Source organism: Paroedura picta, chromosome 6, assembly GCF_049243985.1.
Source record: "Paroedura picta isolate Pp20150507F chromosome 6, Ppicta_v3.0, whole genome shotgun sequence".
NCBI lineage: Eukaryota > Metazoa > Chordata > Lepidosauria > Squamata > Gekkonidae > Paroedura > Paroedura picta.
Window position 1 is genome coordinate 106,453,968 of NC_135374.1, and position 13,394 is coordinate 106,467,361.

The window sequence follows — 13,394 nt, forward strand, 5'->3', positions numbered from 1 at the left end:
CTGCATCACATATTGATTTTGGATCCGCAAACCAATGCAGAGACCCATTGTCAACTCATGATGAAAGTTGCATATACCCATGGGAGTAATGAGATTTTTTTTAAACAATCAAACAAATTGGGGGCCCAAAGGGCAGCTTGCAGACATGGAAACAGTGGTGGGGGGGAGGGTTATAGCCTCTCTCTGTGCAGTGGCCATATCCTGAAAAGATCCTACATGCACGGAAAGATATGGAACTCTCATTGTATGTGGAGCTGCAAAGCTGTCCTTATTCCCCAATGAACACAAGGACTTTGGAATGCAATCACTGGAGTCTCAGAGCCACTGTTCATGTTACCAAGCTGTCATGTTCATTAAGGCAAGAATTTGGAATCTGACACATGGCAGGAGTTTTGTGCTTCCAAGATGTGAGCTGGTCTTGTTTTGATTGCAACACTATAGTACCCAGAGAAAAGTGGCTTCACATGCCCTTTTCATGTTTTCAGACTACACCATGGTGGAGACATGACTGTTTCTGTTGCAAAAAAAGGCCCATAGCTTCGTTTTTGTAATAGAGCTTTCATGGGGCAATTAGAAGACATAAAAGCAATGTTGGGCAGAAGGCTGAAGCTGCTTCTTCCCATACACCACTATTGTGAATGGGGGATAGGGGGTAGAAGAATATGGGGAAAACCAGCATGCATAGGGGTTCCAACCTCCAGGTGGTGACTGGAGATCTTCTGGGATTACAACTAATCTCCAGGTGACAGGGATCAATTCTCCTGGACAAAATGGCGACTTTGGAAGGTGGTCTGTTTAGCATTATATTTCATTGAAGTCCCTCCAAAACCCCAGCCTCTCTCTCAAAATCTTCAGGTATTTCCCAACCTGGAGTTAGTAACTCTAAGCATGCACCTGAGAGATTAAAAGTTGCCATTGATTATTCAATACAAATCCCTCGTTTTATCCCCCAACATGAGGACATTGAAGCATGAAGATCGGCCCTCAGATGATGTATGAAATCCCTGCCCTTTTCCCATCAATAGATACATGTGCAAGTCCTATTCAAGTAAATGGCAGCACCAATTTACTGTAGCCACATGTTGATACAGTTGAGAGCCAGTTTGGTGCAGTGGTTAGGAGGGCAGACTTCTAATCTGGCATGCTGGGTTCGATTCTGCACTCCCCCCATGCAGCCAGCTTGGTGACTTTGGGCTCGCCACGGCACTGATAAAACTGTTCTGACCAAGCAGTGATATCAGGGCTCTCTCAGCCTCATCCATCCATCCATCCATCCATCACCCTCCCTGAAGGCTCAGGGCAGGTTACAGGGAACAGGAAGAAAGGTACAGATAAATATCTCCCCATTTGTTGTGGGGAGAGGAAAGGGGGAGGCGACTGTAAGCCGCTCTGAGCCTCCTTCGGGTAGAAAAAAAGCGGCATATAAGAACCAACTCTCCTTCTTCTTTTTCTTCAGCTGAGGAGCTAGGGCACCCAGAGGACACTCCACAACCGGCGTGCCTTGAGGCACACTGCAGCAGGCCAGTGGGATAACACAATGGCGCCACATGCACCTGCCCAGCCTCTTCACCCAAGGCACCCAGAGGACAGCTTGCCTCCTACCCTCCCATTATTGGTAAAATTGTTTGAAATGTTGTGGTATGTTCAAATGTGTTTCAGAATGTTTCATGTTTATATTGTCACAGCTGGCAGGAGCCTGGTTTGTGGGGGGAGTCCAGTCTGCATACTGGACTCCCCTGATTAGGGGCCTCTTTAAGTGGGGAGCAGCAAGTAGCAGCGGGTGCCAACCCAGTCTTGGAAGGTGGAGGGCTGCATTGCCAAGAGGCTTGGGGTAAACTGGATGAGATGTGCACCCCATCCAAGTTTCCCTGTATGGACGCTTCCCTTGGGAGGATCCCCAATGCCAGAGGACCTGATTTCCAGGCTGGGAACTGCGGGGAAATTCTGGGTGCCATTTGAGGTGCAGGTTGGTGACTGGTGTCACCCATCCAGGCTCCCTCTTCTATGCAGGTGGGCCAACACTCCTTTTGAGGTTGGAAGGTTGGAATAAAGGCTGTGGCCATGTGTAAAAGCCAGGAATCTGCCTACGCATCTTTACTGGTGCCCCCCAAATGCCCTCATTCAAGTCAATGTCTTCTGAGGAGACTGGATTGGCAGAAAATACCAAAGTATTTTCTACAACTGTTTCAAGGCTTTGAACCGAGCATCCACAGAAGGCCTGCCTCATTGTTGAGGATTGACAGCTTCCATCTTTATTCATTTGCACCTCTTTAAATGTATTTCTAGCCTGCAGTTTAGTCTGCAATACCCGCAAAGCTGTTCAGAGAACAAAATTACTTTTACATAGATTGCCAAAATCACATTATTTGTTTTACAACTACCTAAACATGTTAAGAATTGTGAAATGAGTTTTGAAAATGTTAACGGATGCAAAGAGAATGAGCAAGATGAAAAGGATACTACAGGCAACTGCAGAGAAAAAGACAAACAACAGCAGCTCATGGAAGCTCTCCTTAAACGTAACAGACTTTGATTGCTCACAAATTGTGCTAAAAGAGCCTCATGAGTGAGAAATTTCCATGCCTTCACATAACCACCGAGTATCCCCTGTCACATATTGCCACATGGCAGTCAGCTCAATGCTAGCAACCAGCAGGAACCTTGAAGGTTGGCATTGCATGGAGATGTATGATGTCACAATTTCAGTCCTGTGATGTCACTGTACTCCTGGAATTCATTCTGTAGTTTTATACCATAGACATGGCTGGAGGCACGTACGCAGCATGCAACATCAAAGAGGGCAGGCAGACCTGCAGCAGCTATAAAGGTGCCACATGCGGAGTCCCAGCCTCTGTGCTCAGGAAGCCGCAGAGAAGCTTTCCTCCCAATCACCCTATGTTTATATGGAAACAGCCTTGTTGCAGTGTTTGAGGTAAATGTTTCATGGTTAATTTTTCATCACAGCTGTGGGTTTGCGTGGGATGGACCTGTGTGCAATCGGACTCCCTGGGGTTCAGGGCCTCCATATGAGGTGGCACGTAAATGAGCTTGGCTGACTCTGGGGATAGCCAAATAATGTTTGTGCCCAGTTTGCTCCCCCACATAGGTTGCTTCCCTTAGCAGCAGACTTCAGTAGCTATGGGAATCTGCTCTCCAAGCAGGGAATGGTGTGCATCCCCAGGGCACCTCTGGACTTTGTGGGGTTTTGGTGCAGTCCGCTGACTGCTAGGTGAGGCTCCCTCTCCCAATGCTGTGCCAACCCTCCCATGGGGAGGTTATAAAGCTGTGGCCTTCTTTATACCCAACAATCATGTGTCGCGTTTTATTCCAGCCGGAAATGCCCTCCTGTGAGTCAACTGTTATTGTTTGTTAGATTTTATAGAGTAAGTTAGGATATTAGTTGTTAAGGGCTGGGTGAAACAGAAACAGAAGGGAACAAGCTCAATGGCAAAAAGTCTGAGGCAGCTGATTGGGTACACTTAGACCATTTATGCACAGGGAACTTCACTGCCCCAGCTCCCATGCAGGAGCACAAATCAGAGACGGATGAGGTGCCCAGGGCCAAATGCTCCCCCATGTGGGTGCAGAAAGAGGTGGGGCAACCTGCCACCACTAAAACTCTAGCCTACAGCATGGCACGAAACCTCCAGTGCATAAATGGTCTTAGTCTTTTTTCAGTGTGCATTCCTTCTTCCTGTTTTTTAAAAAGATAGTGCTTTGACAGGTAGCTGGCAGTGTGGTATGTGGCCAATCAAGACAGCAAAAAATTTGGCAACAAAAATGGCCACAGCTTTTATTTCACACACAAGAACTGAGGGTTGGCCTAGCACGAGGTGTAGACTAAATCCCTGCGCAACTGTCCAGCTGCTGACATGGGCTCAAGGGCTGTACTGGGTCCCCTTCCCTCCCAGCTGGGAGGGTAGGTCTCTTGCCTCTCAATACCCTCCCCAGGGAGGAGCTGTTAAATGGTTGCCGGGTGTGTACCTCATCCAACCATCCCTTCCTCCTGGCTCCGAGCCCCTGACTTTCCCAGCCAGGTAAAGCCATGCCCAATGATAGCCAGTCTCTTACAGAGACCCCTACCTCAGGGTACCCATCCACAGACTGGTCCCTGACAAAATACTCCACCTCTGGCTCATTTATTCTGCAGCTGTGAGGAAAGAACAGAAACATTAACCATAGCAACAGGGTGGGTGGGAAGCTGTCATGGCAGCTCACAGCAGCAGAAGAGGGCAAGCTCCAGCACGTAGCAGCTTTTATAGACACCCTGAAGTCCACCCCCTTCTGCAACCACTGCAGGTGTGCACATTCCCAATGGGCTAGATATGGTTGCCATCCCTCTTCACCCACCCATACGCCACACTAATGGTGGCCTACCGGTAAGTTGTGGCCACTTTTTAGAAGGATGCTGAATAAGTGAACCTTGTAGTATAGTCAGATAATCATTTACTTATATGTTTAATTCGAGTGTAATTCACTTCATAATTTATCAGTAAAATGTTTTAAATTCACTCACATATGATAGAGTGTTTTTACTGTATAAAGTAAAGGTAAAGGTATCCCCTGTGCAAGCACCGAGTCATGTCTGACCCTTGGGGTGACACCCTCTAGCGTTTTCATGGCAGACTCAATACGGGGTGGTTTGCCAGTGCCTTCCCCAATCATTACCGTTTACCCCCCAACAAGCTGGGTACTCATTTTACTGACCTCGGAAGGATGGAAGGCTGAGTCAACCTTGAGCCGGCTGCTAGGATCGAACTCCCGGCCTCATGGGCAGAGCTTTCAAACAACATTTCTGCTGCCTTACCACTCTGCGCCACAAGAGGCTCATACTTTTACTGTATAAGAAGAACTTATTTCTCTGCCAAAATCCCTACACGTGTGCATTTTTAGACAGTTATTTCATTTTCAGGTACAAACTGGAAATGGCATAATTGCATCGTGTGACATCGCTTCTTGTCCATGCTCCTTGATTCCACCCAAACAAACAGGCCCGCCAGGACCTGAAGTCAGGGGGTGAAAGGTTGCCTGCCACTTTCAGGAGGATAAGAAGGTAAAATGTGGCCACATGGTGAGTTGGTTAAATCTTCATCAATCCGCGCGAGGCAAAAGTGTAAAGAAGAAATTTTATAGCTTCCGCTTGAATAGAAACAAAATGTATTATTATTAGCGAATGAATGCTCCTTAGTTCTCAAACATTTTCCAATAAATACTTTTGTTTCCATTGACCTTCAACTGGAGAACTACTAAAATATTAAACTGTGTCCATCATGCTGCAAAAAGGCACATGCTCAAATGCTCTCTTAAAAAAAGGTCTTCAATGGGGTGACCTATTGTTCTAAGTAATGCTTTTCCTCATGGCGAGGAGGGGGTAGTAGTCAGCTAGCCACTTGGACATCCCTTGAAAACTGCTTTCTCACTGCCTGTCTGGCATCCATTTTGGCCCAAGCGGTGTCCTATGCTTACATTTTTAGGGAAATGTACAGAAGGGTGCTTTTGCCTTAATCTGCTCCTCAATAGTAGAAGGGATCTAACTGCTAACAGAATCACCTTACAGTTCTGTCACCAGATGATTTTGAAGGCTACACGCAGTTGGCCTGGATAGAGAGGAAAGAAGTATGTAAACAGTGGAGCAAAAACATCTAATGAAAAAGGTGCATTTTCGTAACATTTATCTCATGTAAAGTTCAAATGCCAGACAGGCATTGTGCCCAGCCACAACAGCACATGTCCATTGATAAATATCTCACAACAGTTTCCTTAAGCCCCATGATCAAATAACAGGTTTGTTTTACAACTAGAAGAAATCTAACATTAATTCCCCAAGGCTGACCAGTTAAAGCTTTAGTTCCATTTCTCCTACTTCAGACTATTGAGACAAGGCTGATTTCAGTACTTGACAAGCTCTTTCAAATGATTTCTCCCCATGAAAACATTCTGTTTTCAACAACATTGAGCTGATCCAGAAGACCACAATCCAGCCAGAATGAAGTCTTCTTCAAGCTGCTTGTTTCAGCTAGAAAGACTTCCTGATAATTAACAACTCTTGAAATCAATGGGACATGCACATTCTTAACATTGGCTGAGCCACCTTTTCACATGTAGGAAAGAAATTAATCATAAATTGTTAGACACATTTAAAGAAGAAAAATCTGAAATGAAGTCTTAGTCAGGAGGAAGTTGAGGACATTCTACAAGCCAAGAGCAGGTTGTGGTGTAAAAGGTGATTGCAGCAACTGTATTTTCATATTATTATTCCACTGCCACTTCATCCCCCCTCCCTGGCTCAACTTTCTCTAGAGACATAATTATGTAGGGAAGAATGGAGCACAGATCAAAAACATGTCTTAAAGTGCCTTGTATGCCACAAGGTATGGGTCACACACATGCATCTCTGAGAAATAGTCAAAGGTATTCCGCATCACCTTTTAATCCTATGCCTATGGGGCCCTCATTAGAACAGTTTACCTTGGAGCTGGACTTTCTTGAAGTGCCTCATCAGCAGAAAGGCACCGCTTGTTCCATCACAATGGAGATAAGGCATGAAGATGTTGCCCCCACCATCCCTTAATGTCCTGATGAAACACCGTAGCCCTGATTCTCATTAGTAATTATTGCTGTTGACTTCTTCCATTTATATTACAAGGAGTTCAGCTCAAATGACCTGTGTGCCAAACAGGGAAAGCTTGCAATGGTGACACATCATTCCTGTACCCCGAAGGGCAGCCAAATGAGTCATTTTGGCATGACCGCCTTAGTGTACCAGACCATCATTACAGAGATGGTACATGTCCCCCTGGGCCTATCCTACATGAATGAAAATGAGCCACTTCTGTTGAGAAAAAGATTCCTTATAAGCTCCCCATTAGCTCCTAGTTTGGAATAATATCCCAATGGAGGAAAAAGAACAAAGTACTGTATCTCCGAGTGTTCTCAGACTATGTGTTGTTAAGGACTTTGATTTAAAAAAAAAGTTATGGCTTCACTTGTTGGTTGGGGGCATGTAATGAAGCTCATGTGAGCCCCAAAACATAAGGCAAATTCAGAGACTCCTCTCTCTCTCTCTTTGTTCTGTAAGTCAATATGTTTCCTTTGGCTTTTATCCCAATGGTTGCAACCGCACCACCATTAAAAAAAAAACAAATTTATACATGATAAAAAATGAGAACCACTTTTTGCATGTGTATGTATTCCCAATGAACTAAACATGGTATCAGCTATAGGAGTGAAAAGGAGTATGTGGATGTTTCATCCAAGATGGTTTTAAAAGTGGGTTTAGACAAAATCAAGTTATGTCTATCAATGACTATTAGTGCTCATAGCTCTCTGGAGACTTCATGTTCTGAGGGAGTATGTTGTAAAATACCTGTGGCTAGGATCAACAGTAGGAAAAAAAATCATTTTTTTAATGGTGTACAAGGAGTTTGACTTCTGCTTGACATATTTCCTTCAACATCACATAAATAATTGTATCTTAATTGATTTTATAAAACCAGAACTCTCAAACCAGGAAGCTCTCTCTCTCTCTCTCTCTCTCTCTCTCTCTATCTATCTATCTCTCTCTCTCTCTCTATCTATCTCTCTATCTATCTATCTCTCTCTCCATCTATCTATCTATCTATCTATCTATCTATCTATCTATCTATCTATCTATCTATCTATCTGTGTGTGTGTGTATATCAAGCAAGAATCATTCAAATATATGTTTTTTGGGGGGAAATCTCCAGGAGGATGAGGTAAGGCTCCTCAAACCACGCCAAAAAGATCCCTAAGTTCTTTCCATAACTAATTTCATTTCCATAGCTGACTTTAAAAGAATTCTGTACTGCAGTGCTCGTGTAAACCTGACCATCAGTCCAGCTGATTGAAACGAGGAAGCTCAGGTAATTTAGCTCAAAAGAGCCCCAGAAGGTTAGCTAAATCAGAAAAACACGCGATTCAGCTTTTTTAACAAGAGATCTTTTCTCCTCACATTGTTTCCTTGGTCTTCTCCATTTGCAACAAAATGCCTTCAAAGCAATCTCCAAGATTTCTTGCTGCTCTTTCCCTGACTCACGGCTGCCAAGATCCATCATACACCCCCAAACAAAGATTCTATATGCCCCCCCCACACACACACACATCCTGATCCAATCATTTATTGTAACAAATCACTTGGCAGTCGGTTACTTTACGAGTAATAATGAAATAACCCACCTGCTATCTGTCTGTCCATTTCTAGTTTGCTTAACACATCAGAAAATAACACTTGGAAGCTCAAAGTTGGCCATTCACTTCAGGATGATCATGAGAGTTCCAGGACCAGCAACTGAAAATAATCAGAATATCATGGCCCCGGTTATATGCAGGGCCCTGACCCCTATGCTATTTGTAATGAAAGCTAAACTAAGTTCCTCATTTATAACTACTGTAGGAGATTAGCATATTCCAGATAAATGGTGGAGGAAGGGGGAAGCACCTTTTAGTACTTTGATAAGAAAAGATCATGTGAAAATATGAACTTCACATTTCTGTTTATAATATTTAAGGAGGTTTGCTGCTATACTACTAGTAAAATATTCGAATGAATGAATGAATGAATGAATGAACGAATGAATGAACGAATGAATGAACGAATGAATGAACGAATGAATGAGGAAGAATTGAGACCAAGTCTGAAAAATAATTGGGGGGGGAGGGGTAGGGATTAGAAGTAAGAGAGGAATGAAGGCAGACCATCAAAGGATGAAAACAAAAAAACAGCGAAGACTTACCTCCAGCTGCCATTGATGTGTCAGAGAAGGTGAACAGTTAGGAGGATGTACTGGGGTGATGTGCCCAGCAGCTCACAGGGTGGGCTTGGGAACTGAATGTCACAACTGCGATGTGCACTGGGAAGCGGGGTCCTGGGGGGGCCTTAAAAGGTGCCATGTGCAAGGGGCCCAGGATCTTTGTCAAACTACCGCCAGAACAGCTTCCTTCCCACCCACCCAGTTATGTTGGGTAATACTGTGTATATTTAAATGACCACTGTCAAGTATTTTTTAATTGTATTTTGTCACAGCTGGAAGTTTTGGCATGGAATGTAGCCTGTTTGAAGGGAGATGGCAGGTCTGTAAGCTGGGCCCACCCAGCAGGGGAGCCATGGGGCTCAAAGTGCCAGGTAGCCCAAAGTGGGACCAAGGGAGGTGGGGTGCCTTCTTGGCACCCCTGGATTTACAATGCCAGGTGACCTGAGAAGTGTGCACTTCTTCTTGACACCTGAGGTGGACACTTCCCTGTGGTGGGAATCCAGCAGCAAGGGGACCTGCGTTCCTGGAGGAGAAACTGGGTGGGCCCAGGGCACCACTGGACACTTCACTTGGGTGGGATCTCAGCAGTAAGCTGACCCGTGTCCCGAGCAGAGAAACCAGGTGCCTCAGGGCATTTCTGGGATCCAGGTTCTTGTGGCCAGCTGACTGCAAGTCAGGCTCTCTCTCTCTTGCTGTGCTAACATTCCTGTGGAGTTAATAAATCTGTGGCCTTGTTTTAGCTAAAAAAAAAGAACATGTTTGTGCATCTTCCTTGGGTCCATCATTCCCACCTGCAAGTCAAAAGGTACGTTAGTGTGTTGTATGTTAGTGCTTCCAAGTGTTATTTTCTGATGTGTTAAGCAAAGGTATGAAAAAGAAGAAAATATAAATGAAAGCTAAAACCATGGGATGTTTTAATTATTTATGTATTTTGATTTTGATACAACACACTAACAGGACTCCTGATGTATGGATGACCTATGGCGATGGGTAAAATTAACAGCAGGAGGAGGAAGAGGAGGAGGATTCTTATATGCCGTTTTTCTCTACCCGAAGGAGACTCAAAGCGAATTATATGCCTTATATGCCTTCCCTTTCCTCTCCCCACAACAGACACCCTGTGAGGTGGGTGAGGCTGAGAGAGCCCTGATATCACTGCTCGGTCAGAACGGTTTTATCAGTGCCGTGGCGAGCCCAAGGCCACCCAGCTGGCTGCACGTGGAGGTGTGCAGAATTGAACCCAGCTCGCCAGATTAGAAGTCTGCACTCCTAACTACTACACCAAGCTGGAGATGAAGATAATGACTATATTAGAAGGCTATAGCCTGGTAATGACAGTAGCTTATCCTGGCTGGTCCTGCATTGCTCCAATGATGACTTAGCTGATGAGTTTAGCTGATGAGTTTAGCAGGTTCTGAGAAGCAAGAGTTTCCTTCAGCCTCATAGTAAACATCCCAGAAAGGCTGAGCCAGCAGAGTTATAATACCCCCCATGTCCTGCACTCTGCCTTCCCTGTGTCCCAAGTGACTGCAATACAGAACTGCATTAGAAGGTAAATAATGTAACTAATTTCAGGAATGCAGCATGACATTGGCTTCAGGGGCCCTCCAGCTGATGTAGGGTTCAGGATTTTTGCCCCCCTCAGCTCACCCCTTGGTTACCCTGCCCTGATTCCCAAGTATATATTTCGAAAAGAAAGGGACGGTTCAAAATTATTGTAACAGAAGAAGAAGAACCTATCCCGGGCTATATTCAACAATTTAACAATAAATACAAATAAACGTTTCTTATCTCTTCTTATATTTTTATGTGTATAAGCACAACCAGAACGGCCTCTAGATTACACCGTTTTCAATTTTGTTTTCCTCAGTGGTTGTCCTTCTAAAATACAAAAGCATACAATTAATACAGGCTTATCAACCATTTTTACAAAACAGAAGAGAACATATTTAACTGAACATAGTCATTATTCTAGTCTACAATAGTACATACCTCCTATAATTTTAATAAATATACAGTCATTGTTTCTTTAATATATATATAAATCAAAAGCCAGCCTTTTGGCTATTATCGTAAACCTTATAAAAATTATAAAAATTATACTAAAGGGCCAAGTCTTACCTTTAAATTATATTATATATATGTGGCCTTTGGCTCTCTGGTTTGGGGAGGTCTGTTCAAAAGACTCATCCCACTGGGTTGTAGACTGCCTCTGGTAATTATACTCTAGCTGAGAAACTTACTCCATGCCACACCTATACCAATTAAAGCTGCAGTCTCATCTAAAAGCGAAGAGTTCCAAACATATGTAAAAAATATATTTTAAGGGCTCTAAATTCTCCCAATTGGCTATGAAGCCTATCAGTTAGGATTTAAATTATAATAAACTTTCTTCCAAGGTACCCCTATAGAGGCTATTAATCTTATACCTAGCTTAAGTTTAAGAAATTACAGCATCATTTTGCAGTCCTTGTGTTTGCAGGTGCTACCTCACAGGAAGCAAGAAAGTTCCAAATTCGTGTTTAAGCCTTTAGGGCTCATAGTTTCCAGTGAGTAAATATAAAAACTTTCACGTTGTCTCAAGATCTTATTGATGTCCATCTTGTGGTGTCCATTGTACATTGGTATTACCAGCCGTCCAATTAGGGTCCGGATCCAGGAACACCAGTCCAGACTTAGACACCGGATAACAGATGCTCCGATGGTGACTCACTTCATGGAAAAAGGACACAAACCAGAAGATTTACTATTCTTTGGACTTGAACAAATCTCAACTGTTGGACACCACAAGATGGACATCAATAAGATCTTGAGACAACGTGAAAGTTTTTATATTTACTCACTGGAAACTATGAGCCCTAAAGGCTTAAACACGAATTTGGAACTTTCTTGCTTCCTGTGAGGTAGCACCTGCAAACACAAGGACTGCAAAATGATGCTGTAATTTCTTAAACTTAAGCTAGGTATAAGATTAATAGCCTCTATAGGGGTACCTTGGAAGAAAGTTTATTATAATTTAAATCCTAACTGATAGGCTTCATAGCCAATTGGGAGAATTTAGAGCCCTTAAAATATATTTTTTACATATGTTTGGAACTCTTCGCTTTTAGATGAGACTGCAGCTTTAATTGGTATAGGTGTGGCATGGAGTAAGTTTCTCAGCTAGAGTATAATTACCAGAGGCAGTCTACAACCCAGTGGGATGAGTCTTTTGAACAGACCTCCCCAAACCAGAGAGCCAAAGGCCACATATATATAATATAATTTAAAGGGAAGACTTGGCCCTTTAGTATAATTTTTATAATTTTTATAAGGTTTACGATAATAGCCAAAAGGCTGGCTTTTGATTTATATATATATTAAAGAAACAATGACTGTATATTTATTAAAATTATAGGAGGTATGTACTATTGTAGACTAGAATAATGACTATGTTCAGTTAAATATGTTCTCTTCTGTTTTGTAAAAATGGTTGATAAGCCTGTATTAATTGTATGCTTTTGTATTTTAGAAGGACAACCACTGAGGAAAACAAAATTGAAAACGGTGTAATCTAGAGGCCGTTCTGGTTGTGCTTATACACATAAAAATATAAGAAGAGATAAGAAACGTTTATTTGTATTTATTGTTAAATTGTTGAATATAGCCCGGGATAGGTTCTTCTTCTTCTGTCCCAAGTATATATTAGCAATAGCACGTTCACCACAGAGGGGGGGATCTGTCGGGTCTTGTACTCTTAAGAAAAGCCTGATTGGCAGAAAACAAGCAGGAGACATTGTTTGAAATTGGATGGACATTAATATCTGCCAGTCAAGCCATTGCTAAAGCCACAGGACTGGTTCAGATCTTGCCAACCCTACCAGCCAGCCTCTCATCCTTTACCCTTGGCTCCCCCTTCACCGACAGTCTTCCCTTTGTCTGTTCTCCTGGAGCCCTCCTTTGAACTGGATCTCCTGAGTCTGTCTTTTGCAAGGTTGGGCACTAAGCAATTCATGTTCAGGCTCTTCAGTTTCTAATGAGGCCCATGGCTGTCCAAGGCTGCCCTAGGAGGAAACCCCTCTGATTGAATTTGTCTTCTGTTTATGGAATTCCAATAACCGTTGTCTGACAAAGGTGAATATTTTCAAAGATGATTTCTGACAATGGGGATGGCACAGAGGTGGAGGTCCTGATATGCCATAATGTGCACAAAAGCATTAGAATGCAGTCCGGATGCTAACAATATCACACCTCCTCCGGTAAAAGGTGTTCTGTGCTTTGAATGCAAGAGCCGATCAAAGCTTTCAGTTTATGTATTGTCAGAATATCTCGAAAGAACAGGAGCCCTGATTCATTCAGTCAGCCGTTTCCCTCCCTCTGCCTCCCAGAGATTTGGGGAGTTACTCTGCGCTTTCTTGTCTCCGCTGCACAGGTTTTCTGATGTGGAGATGAAAAAAAGGTAAGACGATTATTCTGCAATGGTCTAAGGAACACGCTCGTAATGTGCCTGCTAATTAATTACTAAAGACGGCAACAAATTAAGGACTCCATGCAGTTTTTCAAAAGGCACTTTGTTGCCTCTCATTCATCTGAACCTGCGGAATATCGTAACGTCTCTTGTCAAGAGTGTTTTCGTGTTTAAAG

The 13,394-nt window shown here is 43.3% G+C and overlaps 1 long non-coding RNA gene across 1 annotated transcript; it reads left to right on the plus strand.

Annotated features, from left to right (window-relative positions):
• Positions 1-2,780: 2,780 nt before the first annotated feature.
• LOC143840761 (uncharacterized) lies at positions 2,781-5,228 on the plus strand. The gene is made up of 2 exons (XR_013232384.1): positions 2,781-2,932; positions 4,913-5,228. It is a non-coding gene; the product is annotated as an uncharacterized LOC143840761 (long non-coding RNA).
• Positions 5,229-13,394: the final 8,166 nt, after the last annotated feature.